At 42.9% G+C, this 15,237-nt stretch overlaps 1 long non-coding RNA gene across 1 annotated transcript; it reads right to left on the reverse strand.

Annotated features, from left to right (window-relative positions):
* Window positions 1-494: 494 nt before the first annotated feature.
* On the reverse strand, window positions 495-6,519 carry LOC133906138 (uncharacterized). The gene is made up of 3 exons (XR_009907735.1): window positions 6,381-6,519; window positions 594-667; window positions 495-512 (listed from the first exon to the last, which is right to left on the reverse strand). It is a non-coding gene; the product is annotated as an uncharacterized LOC133906138 (long non-coding RNA).
* Between the last annotated feature and the right edge of the window lie 8,718 nt (window positions 6,520-15,237).

The raw sequence follows: 15,237 nt of genomic DNA on the forward strand, positions 1-15,237 counted from the left end.
TCTAACCAGTGTCTGCGTGAGGCGTGCTGCACTGCTGCGTCTGCGTCACTGCGTGCACCGGCGGCAGGACAAGAACAAGACTCGTCGACTTCGACTTGGCGTCTCACGGTCTCAGCGAGACAGCGACAGCTTCTGCCGTACGCCCGTATTTGGCCGCTGGTTCTTGGCGGCTGGCCCGCTCCGCTCACGGCTCACCGCCTCACCCGCGCGACTGCGCCGTCCGGCCGTCGGTCTGGCACTCTAGCGTCTGCGGACTGCGCTGCCGTCTGCGTCTGGCCGTCTCCCGTCTGCGACGTCTGGCCGCTGGGGCGCTAGGGCCTGGGCGACGGGCGCTGGTGTCTGCCCGTCTGCCCGTCTGCGGACTGCGGGAGCCAGAGCCCAGAGCAGGCACCAGGCAGGCTGCAGGCCACGTCCCGAGACTGCTGCCGTGAGGCCCTCTTCCGGCTTGGGCCCTAGGCGGTCGCACCTCCCGCCCTGGTCCAGAGCCGGCCCTGACTGTGGCCAGAGCTTATCTGTTCAAACAAAATAAAGCTAACGAAATGACCATCAGCACTACTTGGATGTAAGCTCCAAAGAATTTTTGAAGCAAGTACCTTGTTGATGTTGAATGTGGTGGGTCTGCTGCAATGTGGTCATCCCCCATGGTTCTACTGTGGCAAGAGCTCATCTGTTCAAACAAAATAAAGCTAATGAAATGACCCTCAGCACTACTTGGATGTAATTGTCTTAGCCTAAATACTTTGGTGCCAATGTGCAACCCTATTGCATACACCTGATTTACAGGTTCAATGGAAGCTATCACCTATGCATTTGAGTGTGTCTGATTGGAACCAATGGTTGATCAAAACAACAAATCAGACAGGTAGACGATTTGGAGGCTGTTCCCTGTTTCTGCTAAACAATTCGCAGCATCTACCACTTGAAGAACTAACAAAGCAACCGATCAATAATGCAGTGTATACTCTTTAGTCCTGACTCATAACATGTGAATTAATAAGTTTGGAAAATTATAGATCGTACAAGTATATAAAATCAGCTTATGGGCTATTCTGACAAGGAGGATCTAATCGCTGGTGCTTTTTCTTTAGTGTCTCAAATCGAACAACAAACAATGCATGCTGTGCAGTATCATAAAAAAATCACAAGCAAGTGATTTGCGTGGACTTACTAATTGTGAACCATTTGAGAGCATTTGATATGTAGAAAATGTAAATGGAAATCAAATGAGCTTGCTCAAACAAGTTCCAGCCACAATGTGAAGAAATAGGATGAGAAATGCTACCGGCATAACGATCTACAGAGATAGGTCGAGAAGGCTGATCGAATTAAGCCAGAGTACATACATCGGTAAGGTATTGAAAATATTCGATATACAGGATTCTAAATGGGGTTTCTTGCCGATGTCACATGGCATCACTCTCAACAAGAGTCAGTGTCCTTCGACCACTGATGAGCTTGAGAAAATGAGTGCGATCCTGTATGCTTCTGCTATCAGATCCATCATGTATGCCATGCTCTGTACACACCTAGATGCCTCCTATACTCTAAGTGTTGCGAGTAGATACCAATCAAACCTGGGTGAAACTCACTAGGTAACAGTAAATAATATCCTCAAGTATTTGAGAAGAACTACGGATATGTTCCTAGTCTACGGTGGTGAGGAGGAGCTCGTTGTAAATGGTTGCACTGATGCTAGCTTCCAAACTGACAAGGACGATTCGAGATTGCAATATGGTTTTGTATTTTGCCTCAATGGAGGAGTAGTGAGTTGGAAGAGTTACAAGCAAAAAACGGTGGCCGATTCCACGAGGAAGACTGAGTATATCGTAGCTTCTGAAGCTACAAATGAGTCTATTTAGATTAGAAAGTTTGTTTCTGAGTTAGGTGTGGTGCCTAGTGCTTCTAGTCTAGTGGATCTCTATTGTGATAACAGTGAAGCCATTGCGCAAGCTAAAGAACCTAGGTCACATCAGAAGTCCAAGCACATACTGCAGCGCTATCACCTTATTCGAGATATTTTAGATCGGGATGACATGATATAGGGTGCACATGAATTTGAATATTTCTGATCCGTTGACAAAACCACTCCCGTGACCAAAGCATGAGGCACATATGTGTATATTAGATACTTACATGATGGACTCTACTGCAAGTGGGAGATTGAAGGTGATATGCCCCAGAGGCAATCATAAAGATGATTATATCACAAGTCTATGTTAATGTACTTCTGAATAATATGTTATTCCAAGAATGACTACCTTTTACATTGATTGGTAAGTATGTGACTTGTTCATGAAACTCTTTGTTTATATCATGATATTATTCTTAGTCGATCCTTAGTAGCATATCATTGTGATGATACATAAGACAACAACATGTATTGATTGATGATCACGTTTCATGGATCATAGGTATAGAAATACCAAATCAATAATATGGATATTTATGTTAGAGAATATGATGTTGGATAGACCCACCTTGAGGTACTTCTGGGATTGTTATTTATGATGTGTCATCAGTTGTTATCTCAAATAGTGTACCTGTAGGATCCTTAGACCTGAGATCGTTATTGATTCCCAGAATATGTAGTGGCATACTTTGAGGTTGCCAAACGCTATTCCATAACTAGGTAGTCATAAAGGTAATTTTTGGGCTTGTCATGAAACATGTCGTGGGGTGTAAGCGATTAAGATGGAATTTGCCCCTCCTTGATAACGAGAGAGATATCTTTGGACCTCTCGAGATAGTTGGATCGAGAAAGTGCATAGCCATGCCAATATGATTAAAGAGTTAGTCATGATGAATTCACTACTTGATCGAGTGAATGGTCGAGCTATCACAAGGGTGGCACGTATCTCGCCTTGAGCTTGATTGGTATCATGAGGTGAAGGGATCGGTGCATGTGTATATCAAGGTTCAGCTGATATGATCTTTTATGAATACACTCGGAAGTCAACATGTCCTGCTAGGGATCGCTATTAATTTCGGTTTGGAAAGGGTTTCTGAGTCGTAGCCATTTGTATATGAACCTAATGGGTCACATACTTAATGGGTTAGAACAAAACAAGCGAATTGGATTCACATATGGTTTTGATTGGATTGTGATCCATGAGAAGTTAGAGTCCTAAAGGGTTTCCAACGTGGGAGCCCATTAGCGAACTCTATATAATGAGAGACGTGGGTAGGGCAAGTGAAGGTTGAGCCACTCCAAAACCCTAGCCGCAGCCTAGCACATCGGTGCTCAGCGTTTCTGCCTAGTACGTGTGGATACCATAGAGGCGCTACTACTATTGCGATGGTGATCTTCTCAGTGAATTGATTGCGACGTGTTCAGGATTGGTCACTGGCCATGATGAATTGGTCGACATACCTGCTCGTCTGATTGCGAAGCACAACGCAACCACTTGGATCTGGTCAGACAACACGACACGACCACTCAGAACTAGTCGAGGACACGACAGACCTGATCGTGAGCAGGTCGAGTAGCACGACCACCTGCTCAGAGTTGGTTGGGGAGCGTGACCACCTGCGCTGGGTTGGTCGTGGATCTGATTGAGAAACTACTCGAGGAGTTTGACGCACACGACGTTTGATTGGTCTACTCCAACTCTTCTTCCACTGCACTATACGTCTAGCGGTAACGATCTATGGTCTCTTACTAGCATGGTTTCCTAGGTGAATGTGATAGAAAAATTCTGTTTTAGGTAACGTAGCTTGCTCGTTACCCAACACTATGAATTGACTTTGAGTAGAAATAAATGAGTCCATAGAAATAGATTTATTTCTACAACTATCTCTTTCAAATTGTCTTGCCCATGATGTAGCTAAAATATTCTCGTACACCTGCAGGTATTACATATCGATGCGAATTCCCATCGTATGTCAATAGGCTGATCAAAAAGTGCCTCCTCAGTGCTTGGCCATCCTGCATATGCATCATATATATGTAAATATATCTCATGTGTAAAGTATAGTATTTTAACTTGAAAAGTACATATGACGGTGTGACAAAGTAATATGCTCATCGTATAGATTGGCGTGTGTAGCTTTTTACCATTCCATGCACACATGAATTGCAAAAAAAAAAAAACCAGATAATAAATACCTATGGTAGAATGAATTGTAAACTCTGTGTTAGGTAACCATACTTATTACTTATTGCTTCTAGTGACATTCAAAGCAAGTTACCCATATATGTCTGTTAGAGTACCAGCTGGGAGTATATGCTGAAGGTGATATGCCCAGAGGCAATCATAAAGATGATTATATCACATGTCTATGCTAATGTACTTTTGAATAGGGATTTTTGTCCCAGGGACACTGATAAAGGGTGATTTGGTCCACACCATACTGCCCTCCTCGTTTTTGTCTCAGTCGCACGGCAAAAACATGGCTTGGTCCACAACACACCGCCTGGATTAAAATAATCTTTCTAGCCTGAGAGGAGAGAGAGAGGGTGGTGAAAGGACGCTTCTGCTCTTGGCCTCCTGCCTCATCCATTTCCCCTCTCTCATCAGCATGTTCAGAGGGGAGAAGGGTGCCAGAGAGGGGTGAAGCCAGAGGGAGTGAGCCGGGGAAGGTGGTTGGTGGAGATGGGGCTTACCGGAAGCGCGAGAGGGCGTGGAAAGCAAGTCGGGATGGAGGGATCTTTGGTGGCGGCATGAGGTGCGAGCTGCGGGCCGGGGGCTCGCACGGCGGCGGAAGGACACACGGGCATGGCCAGGATGATGCGCGCACGGACGGCGGAGGGCGTGGCGGAGTGGGCCAATGGCGCGAAGAGTACGGCAATGGCGCGATGCATGAGGCATGCTCGTCGGCAGCACGCACACGAGTGGCAGCTGCACGCGGGAACGGCGCATGCGAGTGGCGGCCTGACGCTGTGGTGGGTTCGGCTCACCAACATCACGGTGTCTATGCTGCTCGCGCCCAGGGAGATCCATGAGGGCCAACGCCGCCACACACGCACGATGTATGGGCGTGGGCAAGTGGTGGAGGAGCTCGTCGTGATGCTCCTCGGCTAAGCCGGAGGGATTGAGCTCTGGCAAGAAGAAAGACAAGGGCAACAAAGTCTTTTCACTCACCCTCTCTCTCCTAAATGATTATTTTATACGGTGCGATGTCCTGCAGACCAAACCACAAAATTGTAGTGTCCATCAGGCAAAATCGACGAGTGAAGTGTCCCAAGGACCAAACCACACTTTATCAGTGTCCCAGACACAAAATTTTTGAACAATATGTTATTCCAGGAATGACTACCTTTTATATTGATTGGCAAGTATATGACTTATTAATGAAACTCTTTGTTTATATCATGATATTATTCTTAGTTGATCCCTGATCGCATATTATTGTGATGATACATAAGACAAGAACATGTATTGATTGATGATCACGTTTTATGAATCATAGGTATAGAGATACCAAGTCAGTAATGTGGATATTTGTGTTAGATAATATGATGTTGGATAGACCCACCTTGAGATACTACTAGGTATGCTAGCTGGAAATGTTAGTACCTTGATAGGTGAATATGCGAATATGCGAAGCCAGCCTATGGCGGTGAGAAAGAAGCCTTTCTAAGAAAAGTTATTACTCCCATTTACCATACCATAGCAAAGGTGCAACTTTCTCTCAGTTGTCCTTCAATTATCTCACTTGTGCTTTATGCTTCTTCATGTGCTAAATTTTAGAATTTTACGACAACTCTTCAGGAAGCTGAAAGGAGCAAAAGAGAAAAAGGGAATCATTCCGAGTGGAGAAACTATGATGATCTTAATGATTACTTCTGGTATTAGTTATTTTTAGCTTTGCTCTCTATATTTTATGTATGTTAACTTGTAGGTATGTTGACTGCTTTCGGCTAGGTTGGCCTATGCGAGTTGATGCTGATTTCTTTTATCAACCCTTAAATTTATTGGATGAAAGAAATGAAGTGAGCTGGCCTATGTTCCCATTTTAGCATGTATCTTTATGTTATGCCCATTTTTTTGGTTAGGCATTGCAACAGCTAATGTAATAGGTTGTTTACAGAACATAAGAAACAACAGACAGAAAGGAAAGGTCAACTTTGTTGACCTATGTTCATTTTGGCACATATTCAGATGGAAAGAATATATTCTATATTGGCCAATTTATTCTACATATCAGCACCTCCAAGAATATAGATTGTAAATCCTACAAAGAATCACAAGTAAGAAATACTACAACTCCTATAACGGCGACCTAGGACACAAATCAGTAATGAAGGGCACCAAGCAGTCTAAACTAATCAGAGAACTACAAAAGTTTAACCCCTAAATATGCTGATCATGAATTGTTCTCCTTCAAAATTTGCAAAGCATTTTTACATGATTACAATGTCATAGGGAGATTTAAGTTACCATTTGATCCATTAGAATGGTCCTTAGTAGTGGACGACCATCAAAACCCTCCTGTATCGGTGCTTTCTAGATGATTTTTGCGCACACGATCCAGCATCGCTGGTATATGTGATCCATCTGCACCTCATGGAACTGTAGAGATCTATATGTGAAAAGAGAAAAGCTGTTAGCTTCGGAACAGAATCAAACTAATCACAAAATGCTATGCATGTGTATAGATATGGAGGATTCTACTTGCCTACTCATGGCATAGCTTCTAGGAAATGGAGGCATTGCCTGTACCCTCCTGCTTGCATGCAGATGATGGGGCACCACCATCTTGCTGCTTGGTTGGACGCGTGGAGATGAAGAAATGAGCTACATCAGCCATATGTAGACACCCCTGGTGCCAAAAGACAATTTTTTTGCGGGCTAACAGGCGCCAAAATGTTGTTATAGCAATCGTATCTTAGTCTGTTAGGGTAATTATGGCTGATGAATCAAAAAGGATAAAAAGAAGATAAATATGGATTCCTTACGTTTGGGAACGCATCGGTTTTGCTCCTTTTTATGCGAATTCTATTACCACAACTTGTGTTTATTTTCCTATCCAACAAAGATAGCATCAATTATTCCTAAGAAGGAGATGAGTTCCAAAAATTGCAAAACCCTAAGAAAAATTCTCAATTCCTGAAACCCTAATCCCCATTAGCACCAAATCCCCAAACCTAGAAGTGGATTGGTGGGCACAAAAACAGATTTTCTTTTGCTTCTTACCATTCTGGCAGTGCACGTCGCCATGCACCTCAGCTCTCAACGCTCCTCAGCTCCCGCATACACTCCGCTCCACCGCTTGAGTTGCCATGCTTTTGATCGCGCACGTTTTGAGCCACGGCGGATCACCTCGATGGAGTCGCGCGTAGCATCTCTGCTGCACATGCACGCTGGCGAGGAGGTCCACAGCGCCGCCGCGCAACTTTAGTTGCGTGTTTTTTGGGAGCAAATAGTGGTGAATGGATTAGGGTTTCACGATGGCTTGTTTTTGTTCTGTGAACCAACAGCTCTCATGCGCTGACCTGAGCCTTTGGGCTTCGTGGGCCGCAAACGGAAGCAAATGGGGTCGTGGATTGCTCATATTGGGCCTGGGAAACTTGTGTTAGCACTTGTAAAATATAGTTGAATGCCCGTGCGTTGTAACAAGCGCAAAAAAATTTCTATAAGGTAATACAATTGACTTGCACCACACAAATTCATGTCCTGTAAAGTACAAATGACACACATGCACTCATGCAAAGTATGCAATTTTCAACCGAGCATTTTCGTTACATCCGTCAAGTGCTTTTGGTACTATGGCATGGTGCGATGATAATAGCATAATGCTCGTGTGTTGCAACGTAGCTAAAAGTTTTCATGAGATAATAAAGTTGTTCGATCAATGCTAATACAAAATAACACAGACACAACCAATCAGCAACAAGCTCAACTCTATCACGAAGGGCATCTACTTCAGCAAAAAATGCATCTGTGGTGGCACCGGCATTAAAATTTGCTAAGAAAACCAAGATTTCATAACTGAAAATATATCCAAATGCAATTAAAATTCACATACTCACAAGCACAATTGAGTCATCGAGATAATCAACCCAAGAGATAAATTGAAAATTCACAAGAAAAATGACCTTCCTGCATTAACCTGAATATCATGATTACTGAATTCATTCTCATTTATGTTTGCTTTCTTACAAAAAATAAAATAAAATGAGATATATCTTGGGTAAACCCAAATAAAGGTAGCATAGGAGTTTCCTTTTTCAAGCTCAGGTGTAAATAAAATGATTATACTAATTTTCATTTCCAAGAAAATGATTATGCTATTTTTCATTTCCACAACTGCCATCTCAGCAACAAGAGCTCACCATTCTGGCTTCCGTGCAATGGGTGGATGCATGCCATGCTCCAAAGTAGCAGCCGTGAAACATTGCAGTGTTCTTCACCAAAGGACTGCTCAATGACTTCACCTTGGACAGTGATCCGGAGTGATCCGTGGATTGTAACTGGTGGCTGACACAAGATGGCAAGGTGAGTGGGACCACCAGCCCCATGGAACATTGTCAACTTCACACCAAAGTCCTTAGCAACCTTGACAAGCTCCTCCTGTGCTTTGTACATCTGCCAAGCTGCTGACAGACGGCCAACATCTTTGTACATTTGCCTGAGTCCGTAAGGGAGTTGAAAAGATAGGTATGTAAAGTATTTCCCACGAGGAAACATCAACAAATACCACCAGGAAATCACATCCAGTTCTTGCGCGTGCCCTCATTTGTCTTCCTATGTGAGTACAAAGTAGTTCTTCGGCCAATCCTACTCAATTACTCTGTATACCATTTACCGGATAACAAAATTGTTTCCACTTGTGTAGTGATCGGTGACGTCCTAAGAAGAGGTAAATTAGTACACTTAAAATTATTTTAGCTCTAAAAACAACACAAGATAAATCTATATCAATTTCTATCTAAATGTGCTCTAGGTTTATCTAGTATGTCTACTCCATCTATCAAAAGAGCTTGCAACCTATCTAGGAAGGTAAATTGCAAAAATATAAATACGAAAACGTAAATAAGGTAGATAGAGCAAACTTGGCATAAGGATTTTTTATCCTATCGTATCGTTGGCATGAATGTCACCCTTAGTCCATGTTGGAGCTTCATAAAGGATACGCACCCGGTCGGCACCTGGTCACGGCTTTTGAGCCACCAAGTCACAAAGACAAGATCTCTATCCAGATGAGCCACCAGGCCACCAAGGCAAGGTCTCACCACTAGCTTCTCTTCCGGTTCCTCGCCGCTCTGATCACTCGGAGCTTGAACCACAAAGGCAAGAGTCTTCGCGTCCCCGCACAATCGCCTTGCTGCCGCTTTGCACCAAGTCGGAGGGTCAACAAGTTTGCCGGTGAGTCACCAAGACTCTAAAGTGCCAACGTACCAAGAGGTACACTGTTGGTTCAGTCCTTAATCCACTCTCTAGGCAGCAATCACCTAGCAACTCACATTCTAGACGTATAAGAACTAATGACTCACTAATCTTGTGCTTAATCACTCACTTTAAGCACTTTGGTAACTTAGATATCTTCTCTAGTGTACATGAACTTCTCAGGACTCCAGCACTCTCAAATGACTGAGTGGAGGGGTATTTATAGCTTTAAACTCCCGCACTAGCCGTTAACTCAACGTCTCTGAAATGTTGTTAACACCGGATGATCCTGTTAGAACAATAGTACTAACACTGAATCATTCGGTGAGTATAGTCTCACAAACTAGTGGTTGGAACCCCACTCAAGCTTTTGTGAACACCGGACACTCCGGTGTACACTACATCTTCATCACCGGACTTTCTGGTGAGTATACCTTAGCCATCCGAGCCAACATCTTTTCTGTAAAAATTGCTCTGGTGTATTCTCCAGTGCATATCACTTCATCACCGGACCATCCGGTGCGTTGTCTTTAGCTAGCTAAGCCAATGCAACACTCTCTAGAAAATATGCTCCGGTTTACATATCTTCAGAGCACCGGACCTTTTGGTGAGGTCATTGCATTCTCCCCTTTGTCAACAATGCTCTGGTACTTTCCTCCAGTGTGTTTAAATCAATCACCGGACTATCTAATAAGGCTTTCATGCATCTGTCCCCCTTTGACAGAGATGCTCTGGTGAGTGCAAGTATCTGGAGCACCGGATCATCCGGTGTAGTCATTTCTCTTGAGACTTTTTCCAATTCAACCAAACTTTGTTCTGACTTTGGTGGCTTCTTCATGTATTGCATCTATGAGACCTACTAACATATATTTTTGACAAACATGTTAGTCTCAATGACTATATTATCATTAATCACTAAAATCATAATTATAATTTAATAAGATCATTTTCACTACAACCTGAAAATCGTTCATACAAACCGACTCCTTAAAGAGACCAAGTTCGATACAAACAAAAGTCAATAGATCAAACTTCTGATACATAAGCAACAGCTACTATTATGTTCAACATGCCGTGTTGTCCTATTATGCACGGTTCCAGCAGTTATGATCTTCAGCTATGACCAAGAGACGGACACAAGTGAACTCTGAAGCAGCTACGATCTTCAGCTTCAGCAGCTCGTCTCCTCATATCATGCACAGTTCGACTGAAACAGGCGTAGAGGATGATTAGATTTCAAACGAGTGATTGTTGCATTTGGTAAAAAAATGAGTAAAAGGCAAATTCGAACTTTGAATAATATGACTGCTTGCAATTTTCCCTATTCTTATATAGGGATTAGGGAATTCCCGTAGAGAAATTTAAGGAACGATAGAAGTATGAGTTTGCTAAAAGAAGAGTCAAATATATAGCACTTACATCAGATACGTTTTCTATTCAAATCAGCTTACTTTGTCTCTTCGTCGGCTGCATCTTATACCAATCTGAACATGAGTGTCTATAAACTTTTAATGTAAAATTTTTAGGTTCTTACCTGTTAGAAAAGGATGCCTGCCTCTCTTCTGCCTTTAAGTCTTTACCAATGAACCTCACTCTTCTATTGATAATTCTGTCTTCAAATTTAGTAGATATTTCTATATCACTCATAGAAATTGATTCTTCTGAACTGTTGTCTGGACTGTCAACAGCTTCTATGGATAAATGAAAAGTGTGTTAGCATTTCTAATGGACTACTATATATTTCGAACAATTTGAACAAGCTACTGTACTTACTAATACAATATCTAAACTGAACTGTTGGCAAAGGGCTCATTTCAGATACTCTTACGACTTCTTATGGCAAAGGGCTCATTACAAATTGAACGCGCTCTGTTATACAGATTCGCAATTAAATATTGCCAGTTACAAGAAGAAGCCATCGTCATCGTAAATAAGGCAACCAAAAACACCAAAGGAAGGTGAATAGAACGTACCTTATCTCAATTGATTGTTTTGAACCTCTTCTGTCATCCTTCAAGATATATCACCCCTCCAAACTGGTGGCTTAATTATCCATTCTCTAGCTGGAGATCAAAATTAAGGAACTTTCATGTTACAGCCAGCAGAAGGTACTTCAGGTGGAGCAATTCATCAAATACATGCCAACTGAAAAACAGCAGTACTATTTGATACTAATAAATTTGATTGAATTCACTGTAGCAGGGTAACCATATATAAGGCAAATCAATTGTATGAATGTGCTTGACTTTCTTGAAGTTCTTGTAGTATAACTGTCTACAAGTGTTCTTCTATGTTCAAACTAAAATCTAGAAATCAGTTGTGCTGGATCATATATGTCCACTTTGCGCAACCAAGAAAGTCGGTTTAAACCAAGAAATAAAACTTTTTTGTCATTAAGGCAAAACAAATTGTCTCATGAGCTAATTCGGTGAATATTGATAGTGTTTTCTTACCTCCTTGAATTTTACAACAACATATGGCTTGATAAAGTATGGGATCTGGCTAGCTTCCTATCAAGGCGAGGAAATTAATCAGCGTAGAGGTGAAAATGTATTCAGCGTAGAGGTCAAAACTGAAGTTTTGCAAGACCTCATACAGCCCTTCGCATGGGAGGAAATTCAGACTTGCAAGATCTCATACAGCCCTTCACGTGGGACTCCCAGCCCTTCGTTGAAAAAAAAAAGAGATCTACAACCACAGAGTTTTATGGCACAAAAAATGAAGCCAGCATGAAGGATTTATGCAGAGACCAGCATGAAGGATTGATGCAGAGAAAAATAATCAGGCCAAGTGAAAATGGAGTTTTCAAAAATTGTAGCAGCAGAGTGAATTCAAATGTGGTGGGCTATATAATTTCTATTTACTTTCAGAGCTGTACCTCCTTATGAACCTATTTGGTGATCTTCATTGTGCTTTCACTCATATGTGATGCAACAACAGTTTCACTGAAATGTTATCCTTTCCACTTGCTCATGTACTATCATCACCATCAAATGCTCCTCGAGCATAATCTGAAGTATCAATCTCACATCCAGCCAATTGGAATAAACAAATAGTTATGCAGGTAGCAGGTTACAAATAGAGCAGGCAAAGTAGCAGTGACAAAGTGACAAATTGGATTCGACTTCAACCTGAGGAGATTGTTGTATAATAGATAGTTGAGTGCAAGTGCATTGCAACGGAAACAAAAATTGCATAAGATGATATCAAGCAAATGCAAAAGCTATGAACTTGAGAGTTAGGAATTACATTGAAGATGCCAAAAAAAGAAAACAATGCAATGTCTAGAATATGAGGCTCGGCAGAAATCTTGTAAGCAGCCAATTTTAAGAATAAAAAATATTCCTGATAAAAAAGAAAATGTACACTACATGAGATTCTAGACCTCGCCTATGCCGTAAGGACCTCTCTATAGACGATGTTCCTCGTGTATATCCCACTTTGCTTTGAGCACTTCTTTTATTTTTGTTATTAGCCAGAACGGAGAGAATCCTGATGTTCACTCTGGTGGTGGCTCTAGATAGCGCAACGTATAACTGACCGTGAGAGAACATTGGCTCAGGCAGGTAAATACTGACGTTGGGGATAGTCTACCCTTGTGCCTTGTTGATTGTCATGGTGAAGCTGAGCCTGACAGGAAACTGCTTCCTTTTAAACAGGAAAGGGAACATCTCATCATCAGAGAGACACAGGGGGATCCGAGGCAGAAAAACCCTCTTTGCAGTATGCTGCCCCAGCACAAGCTCTATATCGATGGCATTTCTCTGGAACCCCCGGACCACCAGCCTCGTCCCATTGCAAAGTCCGTTCACGTGGTCAATGTTCCTAAGTAATATAATAGGACAATTCATCTTGAGCTTTAGAACATGTGGAGGCAGCTCGTTAGGTGTCAATGAGTTAAGAAACTCAGGGGGGGGGGGGGTAGTAGTTATTGGGATCGTCTTCTGCATGATCAAAGCTATGATACACCACCTCCTCCCCTTTGAAGCGATGGATCATCTTCATATTCATCTGGTCCACACAATCGTTCCGTGTGGACAAGATGGCTTGCGAGGTGATGTAGTTTGGATCTGACATATTATCATCAAGCATTGGAGAAACGTTATCTATCAGTTTATCAAGGTATGTGTCCCCCATGTATACGACACACATATATCGTCAGGAAGACATATGTTGCCATCACCATTGGCCTCCTCAGTGCCACCACCGATGCGCAGTAGGTATTTCGCAAACCATGGGTTGCTCTATGCCCTCATGTTGCGTACAAGATTTAGGTGACGCATGCAATCCCATAGGTACGACCTACGCAGCCACTTATCACTTATCTGAGCCCTTGACCCCTTCTGGACAATAGAGAGGACCTGCCTGAAATCTCCACCAAACACAACCGTCTTCCCACCAAATGGCAATCCTAGTCAGCTCATTTTGTCACGCATGCTGTTGTCCAATGCCTTCACTGCCTGTCTCTTAGTAATGGAGGCATCGTCCCAAATAATGAGTGAAGCCATCCGCAGAAGCTTGGCAGTCCCACTCTGTTTAGTGAAGCTACAGAACGCACCGTCATTAACACTCAGTGGTATCTTGAAGTGCGAGTGCGTGGTTCTTCAACCAGGTATTATGGAAGCTGTAGCACCAGACGTAGCTGTTGCCACAGTAATCTTCTCTTGCACGCGTATCATTGCGAGCAACGCCTTGTACAGAAAAGTCTTCCTTGTCCCTCCTGGTCCATCCACGAAAAACAAGCTGCCCTCGTCACTATCAAAAGCATATAGAATCTCATTGTAGGCGACCCTCTGCTCGGCGTTGAGGGAGTCCAATAGAGTTGTGTCCTCATGGTTAAGCTTGATCATGGACTCCTCAACGAGGCACATGACCTTTCCAACTTCTCATCTCCTTCGTTGCCAGAATTTTTTATTTTTGCCTTTTTGCAAAGTATACCACTCAGGAAAATCCCGGTACAAGATACCTCAGGCATGGTCATGTACTCTGTTCGCCTCGAAATACTCTGTCAGTATTGACTTCTCAGCATCTTCCCGATTGAGCGCTCCTTGGATATCTTGGCCCTCTTGAAATGAAACCATGTTCATATTCGGGAGATGAAGTTGTAGTTGCATCACAGGTGGTGAGTTCTTATTCAGGTCAAAGCCGTATATCCTCCATAAGGCTTCCGGGGGGGGGGGGGGGGTTCACCCATTTTGCGTCCCTATACTGCTTGATCTCATCGATGATGCCATTGCTGTAGCCAACACGGTCTGTTTCGAACCGCATCCACTCTACCCTCCTCGGCACAGATGCTGTCCACCAAGCCTTGGTACAAGTTTTCCCTTAACTCCTTCTGATGAGCCCAAATATAGTCCAGCCGCGAGCTCTCGATCTTGATGTATGTATCGATAGCAAACTACTAAAAAAGATGCTTGCCAAATAATGTTGGGTTGAATATCCCTGGCCATATCTAGAACTTGTAGCATTAGTAATCCCTCATAGACACGCATAGACTTCCATTTGAATCTGCACTCGGCATATGATGTTAAAAGTTAGTGCCGGAACTAAGCGAATACAATGACAACAATTGACTTTGCAAACATCATTTAAATTAAACACTAACCTGAGTCCCCCTGATTATCACCACGAGCCACACGAGTTTGACGATCCTGACGAGCCGCCCTCACCGCATCCATGGGCACACCAACCTTTGGGATATCGGGATGCCAACCGAGTTCACCTCTAGGGAAGAAGAGAGGGTATGACAGAGCATCATAACATCCATGATACGACCGGATGCCATATATTTGCTTATTCTTCCCTTGTAGTATAACACTATTCTTGAAGTTCCTTCACCGTTCGCTCCCCTCAACCCACACAGCAGCCACCTCTGAAGTGGTTGGCACGTTATATGTTGTTTGGTCCA

The sequence above is a fragment of the Phragmites australis genome, chromosome 23, assembly GCF_958298935.1.
Source record: "Phragmites australis chromosome 23, lpPhrAust1.1, whole genome shotgun sequence".
NCBI lineage: Eukaryota > Viridiplantae > Streptophyta > Magnoliopsida > Poales > Poaceae > Phragmites > Phragmites australis.